Source organism: Mixophyes fleayi, chromosome 6, assembly GCF_038048845.1.
Source record: "Mixophyes fleayi isolate aMixFle1 chromosome 6, aMixFle1.hap1, whole genome shotgun sequence".
Lineage (NCBI taxonomy): Eukaryota > Metazoa > Chordata > Amphibia > Anura > Limnodynastidae > Mixophyes > Mixophyes fleayi.
In genome coordinates, this window is record NC_134407.1 from 121,226,263 (window position 1) to 121,235,471 (window position 9,209).

General features: G+C 44.5%; 1 long non-coding RNA gene across 1 annotated transcript; it reads left to right on the plus strand.

Moving 5' to 3' along the window:
- The first annotated feature begins 5,606 nt into the window (after nt 1-5,606).
- LOC142160371 (uncharacterized) lies at nt 5,607-6,486 on the plus strand. The gene is made up of 3 exons (XR_012693186.1): nt 5,607-5,751; nt 6,117-6,314; nt 6,439-6,486. It is a non-coding gene; the product is annotated as an uncharacterized LOC142160371 (long non-coding RNA).
- The last annotated feature ends 2,723 nt before the right edge of the window (nt 6,487-9,209 follow it).

A 9,209-nucleotide genomic window follows, 5' to 3' on the forward strand; every position in this document is an offset into this window, starting at 1 on the left:
GGGAAGAACACAAATACTTTGGGCCTGATTCATCATGGCACGTATCTGCCGATTTTGAGCGTATCGTACGCTAAATCACTCTGCGCATACCCAGAACCAGGACATACGCCAGTAAACGCAGCCCTAACCCATCCGTATTCGAATGTAAAGGGCACTTACTTCAGCCTACGATGGCGGTGAAGGGGCGTTTTGCTGTAGTCAGTGTACAGTAGGGACGTGCCAAACTCAAGCACACACAGCAACGTCCAGATCAAGCTGTGAGCATCTCACAGTTATTTGTTGTTCTGCTGTATATCTTGCTCCAGCTACAGGGCTAATCTAAGTCCTGAGCGGTAGTGATGACAGTCTTATATGTATGCTATAAGATGTGTTTGCAATCTGGAGCAACTGTAAAACTGTATTTTATGTTCAGTAGACATTAATAGCATTCTAATAAATGTATTTCATGAGAAACAAAAATACCCCCCCCCCCTTTTATTTTTTTAACTGTTTAATCATTAATGCCTTTATTTTTATCTGGTGGCATTAATTAGTTATATATCATTTTTTTTTATATGGGTTCTTTTGCAAATTTATAATCCGCATAGACTTGGACGTATCGCAGAGTGTCTTGTGTAATAGAGCACAGCAGACCTACCCCCGAATTCAGCAGTACACGTATCTTGAGACCCTTGCCTTGATGAATTTGGGTGTGCGCAAAGCCAAAATATGTGCGTTTTTTTACTAAACGCCGGTTGCGCTCAGTATGCATGCTTTGATAAATCGTCCTTCATGTTCATCTAACAAAGGGCTGAGCTTTGGCTGTCTGTCAAGGTTTCTTGTTTTACTAAACAATAGAGACTCTCAGAGAAGGCCAGTGACTGAGAGAATCTTCAGAGTCTAAATCATCAGCCTCCAGTAAGTGCCTCAACCTACCTGATGCAATTCACTATTGATTAAACACTTTTCTTGTTCTCTTTGCTGTCCGTTGTCCAGTCACCGCCTCACCTGGAAACATGGTGAAGAAATAAAATTGCCCTGGCCAAAGTCACTTCCATTAAGAATGGACTTAATCCTCGTTTCCACATACCCATTTCTACATTTACCTACAGATCCGCCACTATGTAACAAGCAAACCACGAGCGGTATTATCAATAAGTGATAACACAACAGTCAATCTTGAATCTATACTAGGGTTTTTCCGAGTCCATAAATTTAAAATTAGATACCTATATACAGATCTGATTACTTCAGATGTGGCCTCGGTGTGGCTGAAGGTTTGGGAGTCTTGGAACCGAGATCTTCTGAATCTTCGCCCCTCCAGAAATTTTGGCCCATATAGATCATACTATGATAGCTCTTCATTCAGCAATACTTCAGGAAATTCATGTTAAGACTATCAGTAGAGCATATATTTCTCAAATACAAAGAAGGCATATGGTGGAGTAGTCTTAATATGGTATTTGCAGTAAATGTAAGACAAACAATGCTACATTGATACATAACTTATGGGCGTGCCTCCAAATAGCTAAATTTTGGAATACATTGACTGTCTTCCTGAATTTTACCTTTCAGCTAAAGTTACGTCCGCATTATGAAGCGTGCTTGTTTGCTGTTTTGATGTGTGGAAGGATAGTCTGAGAGATCTTCAGATTAACTGTCACGATTTGCACTCTGCAGCTGCTGTCTGCAGTGACTCTATTGGATTTGGTATACTTTCCACTTGTAGTACCACTGCCCACCAAAGGGGCCACTGTGCTACTTGATTATTCTCCTTGATCACTGGGAGTGGTTTCAGCTGCATGAGGCCTATTTATACCTGCCTGCTTCAAACAGTCTGGGCCAGATCATCAGGTCATTCCGAGGAGCATTCCCTGTGCTCAGCTTCTATCCGCTATCTGGACTCCTGCATATTTCTTCGTTGAAATCTACTATTTGCTGTTACCTGTGTCCTGTACTCCTGCATCTTTAACCATTATACCTGGTACTTGTAGTTCTACGCTGCCTGTTGAAATCTACTATTTGCTGTTACCTGTGTCCTGGACTCCTGCATCTTTAACCATTATACCTGGTACTTGTAGTTCTACGCTGCCTGTTGAAATCTACTATTTGCTGTTACCTGTGTCCTGGACTCCTGCATCTTCAATCATTATACCTGGTACTTGTAGTTCTACGCTGCCTGTTGAAATCTACTATTTGTTGTTACCTGTGTCCTGGACTCCTGCATCTTTAACCATTATACCTGGTACTTGTAGTTCTACGCTGCCTGTTGAAATCTACTATTTGTTGTTACCTGTGTCCTGGACTCCTGCATCTTTAACCATTATACCTGGTACTTGTAGTTCTACGCTGCCTGTTGAAATCTACTATTGCAGTTACCTGTTTCTCATCTGCACTTTGAACTGTCTCATGAGTTACCTTGTCATCTCTGTTTGTTAATAAACTCATTATAACCACTTATCTCCTCTCCGTGGTCATACCTGGGAAATCCTGACAGTATGATCTGGCCATAAAACCAAGCCTGCTGCTGCACGGCTTTCATCTCTTTTGGAAAGGATTTCCAGGGAAGTGACCTACTCCGTTTTCAACATTAAGACCATGGCTGCTATTTCCTCAGAAAATTCCCTGTTCCAGTTGCTCCAAGTGGACATTCTTCAACTTCGCACTCAAATAGCGCAAGTATCTTCCTTGCTGAACCAAGTGCTTAAGCAACTTCCAGTTTCCACCCCTAATACATCCTGCTGTAAGGAGTCTAACTATGCTGCTAACATTTCATTACCAAATTTGTCTGCCTTTGACTCTCTGCAAGCAGTACCTCCCAATATTCCTGTAACAAATTCCAGGTTTTCAGGTGCTCCACGCCCTCACCTGACTGAAGAGGAGCGATGGCGCAGGATGACCTACAAACTGTGTCTTTACTGTGCCAGTGATGTACATTTTTTACAGGATTGCCCGCTCCGTAGACTCCGACCATCTTCAACCTCTATCTCCAGCTCTAAATTACAAGCTTCTGTCTTCATTCCAGACATGTTATCTGCTCCCATGAGAACCCAGGTTCCCCAGTTCAACCCAGAGGGGGCGCTGCCCTTCAAGTCTGCTCCAGAGGGGGCGCTGCCCTTCAAGTCTGCTCCAGAGGGGGCGCTGCCCTTCCAGTCTGCTCCAGAGGGGGCGCTGCCCTTCCAGTCTGCTGCAGAGGGGGCGCTGCCCTTCCAGTCTGCTCCAGAGGGGGCGCTGCCCTTCCAGTCTGCTCCAGAGGGGGCGCTGCCCTTCCAGTCTGCTCCAGAGGGGGCGCTGCCCTTCCAGTCTGCTCCAGAGGGGGCGCTGCCCTTCCAGTCTGCTCCAGAGGGGGCGCTGCCCTTCCAGTCTGCTCCAGAGGGGGCGCTGCCCTTCCAGTCTGCTCCAGAGGGGGCGCTGCCCTTCCAGTCTGCTCCAGAGGGGGCGCTGCCCTTCCAGTCTGCTCCAGAGGGGGCGCTGCCCTTCCAGTCTGCTCCAGAGGGGGCGCTGCCCTTCCAGTCTGCTCCAGAGGGGGCGCTGCCCTTCCAGTCTGCTCCAGAGGGGGCGCTGCCCTTCCAGTCTGCTCCAGAGGGGGCGCTGCCCTTCCAGTCTGCTCCAGAGGGGGCGCTGCCCTTCCAGACTTCTCCAGAGGGGGTCCTGTCCCTCCAGTCTGCTCCAGAAGAGTTGCCAGTCCATGCGGTCCAGCCCGAGTTGCCAGTCCATGCGGTCCAGCCCGAGTTGCCAGTCCATGCGGTCCAGCCCGAGTTGCCAGTCCATGCGGTCCAGCCCGAGTTGCCACTTGGTGCTGTCTGCCCTCAGGCTTCTCAAAGTGCTGTCTGCCCTCAGGCTTCTCAAAGTGCTGTCTGCCCTCAGGCTTCTCAAGGTGCTGTCTGCCCTCAGGCTTCTCAAGGTGCTGTCTGCCCTCAGGCTTCTCAAGGTGCTGTCTGCCCTCAGGCTTCTCAAGGTGCTGTCTGCCCTCAGGCTTCTCAAGGTGCTGTCTGCCCTCAAGCTTCTCAAGGTGCTGTCTGCCCTCAGGCTTCTCAAGGTGCTGTCTGCCCTCAGGCTTCTCAAGGTGCTGTCTGCCCTCAGGCTTCTCAAAGTGCTGTCCCTGCCAGGCCTGCCGCCCAGTCCGGGCCTGCTCCCAAGTCTGCCGCCCAATCCGGGCGCCCTGCCAAGTCATCTGCCCAGTATGGATTGTCTTCTGCCAAGGGGGTCCTACCCAAGTCCCAAGGGATGTATGTTCAACCCGAGCTGGCCGAGTCTCATGCTAATTCGAATTCACCTTCTGTTCAAGTCTTCCAACCACCTACCTTCAATGGGGATATTCAGCAACTTCGTGCCCTTATTAAATTCTGTATATCCTATTTTCCCTCTGTATCCAACCTCCTTGATACTCAACAAAAGCAAGTGTTTTACATGTTGGCCAACTTTACAGGGGAAGCTCTGGAATGGGCAGAGCCCTTAATTGAAACCCAAGATCCCATTCTGTCTGATTTACAGCTTTTTACTGAGGCCGTGATCAAAGAATTTACACCAGCACCTGCTATTCTCACTCCCAGTGCTTCATCTATGCCACATGTTCTATCTCCAGCTACTCCCACTTTGAGATTATCGTTTTCTTCACTCCATTTCCAGCAACCCTCTAAAAACCATAAAAAGAAAGTGAAGAGGAAGAAGAAGAAAGATTCTCCTGGATCTCAACTCCCCTGTGGTGTGGTTTCTATACCCTTCCCGTCCTTGCATGAAGACTTCTCAAATACATGCCCAATTCTGGACTATGACTCTGACTTTTCTGACCATTTCTAGTATTTGGGCGTCTGGAATCCGCCCTTTAAGGAGGGGGTACTGTCACGATTTGCACTCTGCAGCTGCTGTCTGCAGTGACTCTATTGGATTTGGTATGCTTTCCACTTGTAGTACCACTGCCCACCAAAGGGGCCACTGTGCTACTTGATTATTCTCCTTGATCACTGGGAGTGGTTTCAGCTGCATGAGGCCTATTTATACCTGCCTGCTTCAAACAGTCTGGGCCAGATCATCAGGTCATTCCGAGGAGCATTCCCTGTGCTCAGCTTCTATCCGCTATCTGGACTCCTGCATATTTCTTCGTTGAAATCTACTATTTGCTGTTACCTGTGTCCTGTACTCCTGCATCTTTAACCATTATACCTGGTACTTGTAGTTCTACGCTGCCTGTTGAAATCTACTATTTGTTGTTACCTGTGTCCTGGACTCCTGCATCTTTAACCATTATACCTGGTACTTGTAGTTCTACGCTGCCTGTTGAAATCTACTATTTGTTGTTACCTGTGTCCTGGACTCCTGCATCTTTAACCATTATACCTGGTACTTGTAGTTCTACGCTGCCTGTTGAAATCTACTATTGCAGTTACCTGTTTCTCATCTGCACTTTGAACTGTCTCATGAGTTACCTTGTCATCTCTGTTTGTTAATAAACTCATTATAACCACTTATCTCCTCTCCGTGGTCATACCTGGGAAATCCTGACATTAACCCTGTGTTAACAGTTATTGTCACATTAGATAAAAAAAAAGCTATCTTGGGCAGGTGGACTTCTGTGATGTGTTATTCTGTGATGTTAATTAGAATTATTATATTTATTCCTAGAAATTTGAGTTGTGAGTTTTTATCAGTCAGGTGGGTGAGACACGTCCTATATAAATCACTGATCCATTGAAGATGGACAAGGACCGGAGTCATATTACTGATGGGATATTAAATCTCACCCTGGAGATCATCTACCTGCTGACTGGAGAGGTGAGGGATTCTGTGACATCCATTATAGAACAGTTATATCAGAAACTTACAACTTACCTCTCCTGCAGCTCTTGTCATCTTCAGTGGAGCGGCTACTCTTAGTCCTGTTTTCCTCCAGCTCCCAACACAACGTCATCTTGCTGTTTGCACTAATCTGTCCAAAGAAGGTGATTAATCTGTGGGTGGCGGCCATAGATATAGGACACAAATTGGTGGCAGGAGCTACACCCATCTCAGATATTCAGTCCAATTTCATAGGAAACTGTTACTTGTACTTTTTGCATAATTAACCGAAAAATTGCAACTCTGAATTGGTTGTTTTTTTTTCATTTATTTTTTTTATTGATGTATCCCTCAATATACAGGAGTACATAGTAGTGAAGAAGACATCCGATGAGCGTGTGATACTCAGTAGTCATCTCCATGTGTCAGAAAGATTGCGCAGGACCCAGAATCCTGCCCAAGTCACAGTTCCTCCACCTCACTTACTGATACATGAGAAAAACAATGATCAGAAGATCCTGCAACTAACCAACAAGATCATTTAGCTGCTGACTGGAGAGGTGACTACTGGGAATGGGACATTATACAGTAACACCAGGGGATGTGTCTGGGTGATAACTGTATCATTGTGTGTGTCAGGGTCCTATAAGGTGTGAGGATGTCACTGTCTATTTCTCCATGCAGGAGTGAGAGTATTTAGAAGGACACAAGGCTCTGTACAAGGACGTGATGGAGAATCACCAGACCCTCACGTCATGGGGTAAGAGTAGACTATTATTTATTGTATAGGAGAAAGTAGTTTTAAGGGCCACCTATATACACACAGTAAATCACTTAAAAACAATGTATTCAGTCACAATGTGTCACCTACAGATGGATCCAGTAACAGAAATACCCCAGAGAGATGTCTCCGTCCACTTTTTTCACTCGATTGTACAGAGGAAAATAATATTATCCCACAAGACTATCAGGTAGGTAGGGTTTAGGGTCTCACCAAATACCAAAGTGACTTCACTAAATGATCTGTAGTGTGTGTTTTTTAAACACTGATATTCTTCTGGTTTATCAGAAATAATTTAATCAGACATTATTAAAGTAGTATTTTATTGCTTTGTGAGTGATTTAGGGTGATAGCCTGGCTGATATTAAGGCAGAAGATATAAAGGGAGAAGAGACGTATGTGAAGGTTGATCAACAGGAAATCCCTACAGATATCCGCACAGGTGAATACTACATCAATCTCATATTCTACACCCTTCTCTGTCTGTACAAAATAATGAGGAACAAGTATCTGCTCAGTGGGGGAGTCAGGAGCCATCAGCCCCTATTAGACTGCTGTTCTCCTCCTCACATCATATCATTGTGAGCTACCAGCCCAGAGATCTGACCAGTCTCCTCCCCCTACACTCTGGTGATTCCTATATATCAGTACAAGTGAAGTCACCATAGTGATTCAATAGCTGAATGAGACCCTGTGTGACATTATCCATGATCCTCCCTGTGCACTAATAGTAGTAGTATTAATTTTTATATGTGGTTCTCAGTAATGATCACATTCTCTTAATGTTATTTGATCTAAGCTGTATACTAGCACTACAACTACCTATGTTATTACATGTAAAATGGGTTATGGGTGTGGGATTTAACTTGAAGCTGTGAGATCACAGGTTATTTGAGTTAATACACCTATCCTGACACTACAGCAGTCGGATCCCAGTATGAAGACCACGGAGAGCAGTGTAATGAATCAGAGTGTCTCTATTTTGAACACATGTGTAAACTAAAAGCAGTCAATGGTAAAACAACTAGCACTAGTCCATAAAAAACAGCAGGAACAGGATACCAGGATGACCAGGTTTAGCTGAGGAAGCATGAGACTGGATTCTAGGCACAATTGGAGCACATAAAAAGCAAAAGATTTCCTATTGGTGCACTCTATGTCTCTATAATTATCACAGTTTAACTTAATTCATCCAAAATATTTTGCAAAGATTGGACCAGCCTCGCTACTGCAGGGAATGGTGCATGTCACCGACTCGTCAAATGCAATACTAAATGCAAATAAAAAACACAGTGCTGAGGATGGCCAAAGTTTTAAATATAAAAGTACCAACACAGTAAGAATAAAATAAATAAATATACACTTTATTTTCTATAGAAATTTATTAACAAACACTTTGTTCTGTTTGCAATATCATCAAAATTCTGAGGATGCTCACATATAATAATACAATGTTTATGATTTTCTGTTATCCAATCTATCACACCGTTTCTCTGTATAGTGTCCTTTTAACTAAATTTCAGCTGCAAATGAGTTGGCATAAACGGATCACCACCATTTTTCACATATGATTTGGTGTCCAATGAGTATCCGTTCTCTAGTTGATTCTTGCTTATGTATATATTAAATGCAGTATTGTGTTAAATTAGTTCCTTATTCAAAAAATTAGGGCTGAAGCCTCCTGCATGCAAGACTACACAGTTGAAATAGGCTGTGTAGTAGGGATCCGATGCAACCACAAACAGCGGAGGGCACATGTCTCTGCTGTAACTGACACCTAGGTGTAATTAACTTCACCAATGTACTCACTGATACTCCATCTCAATCTTGTAGAAATGAGAGGCACTTCCAGCCTGGGAGTGAGCTGCAGAGAAGCTCCACTGTGATTTACCTTTGCTAATAGGATATACTGCAGCTCATGACAATAGTATGGATGTCCAATTCAGCATGTAAATAGAACTATATTTCTTTAATCCTTTCATGAGCTCCAATGTCATAAAAATGTCCTTACCAGTTTCATCACTATCTAGGCAATTTCCTCAGAGGCTATGTGAATTGTATACTTTCAGCAAACAACAGAGTGTGTTTTTTCTTTACAATTGGAGAACTGTAGATACAGGATGACCAGGTTTAGCTGAGGAAGCAGGAGACACTGGATGATTCATGGAAGAATCAGACAGGAGGAAGGTCAGGTCAGAAGCTGAGGGATCCACAACAGTATCAGGGAGCCACAGAAGTCAAATCAAGCAGCAATTGATGAACTTGCCCAGTGTGCTGGAAATGACAGTCTTATAAAGGCCAGACACAGGTGATCAGGATGCAAATCCAATGATGGCGTAACACCTTGCAGGCAGAATCTGGTAAAGAAAAGACAGCATCCAAAGAGGAGATGCTATTCTGCAGACAGGTGCAGATCGTGAAAACAGCATATTGAGCAGGATTTTTTCAGATCAAATCAAAGTTAGTAAGGAGAAGCAATATCTTGCTGCCAGAACAGGCAGAGGCGGTGGCATACCTCAATCACCAGGGTGGCACTAAGATTCTTTTAGCCATGCGAAAGATGCATGGGATCTTTCGGTGGGCCAAACTCATGGCAATTTTTATCCCAGGGGTAGAAGTCCCAATTTTTCTCAGCAGGCACACTCTGCATCCCATCGACTGGTCCCTCCATCCA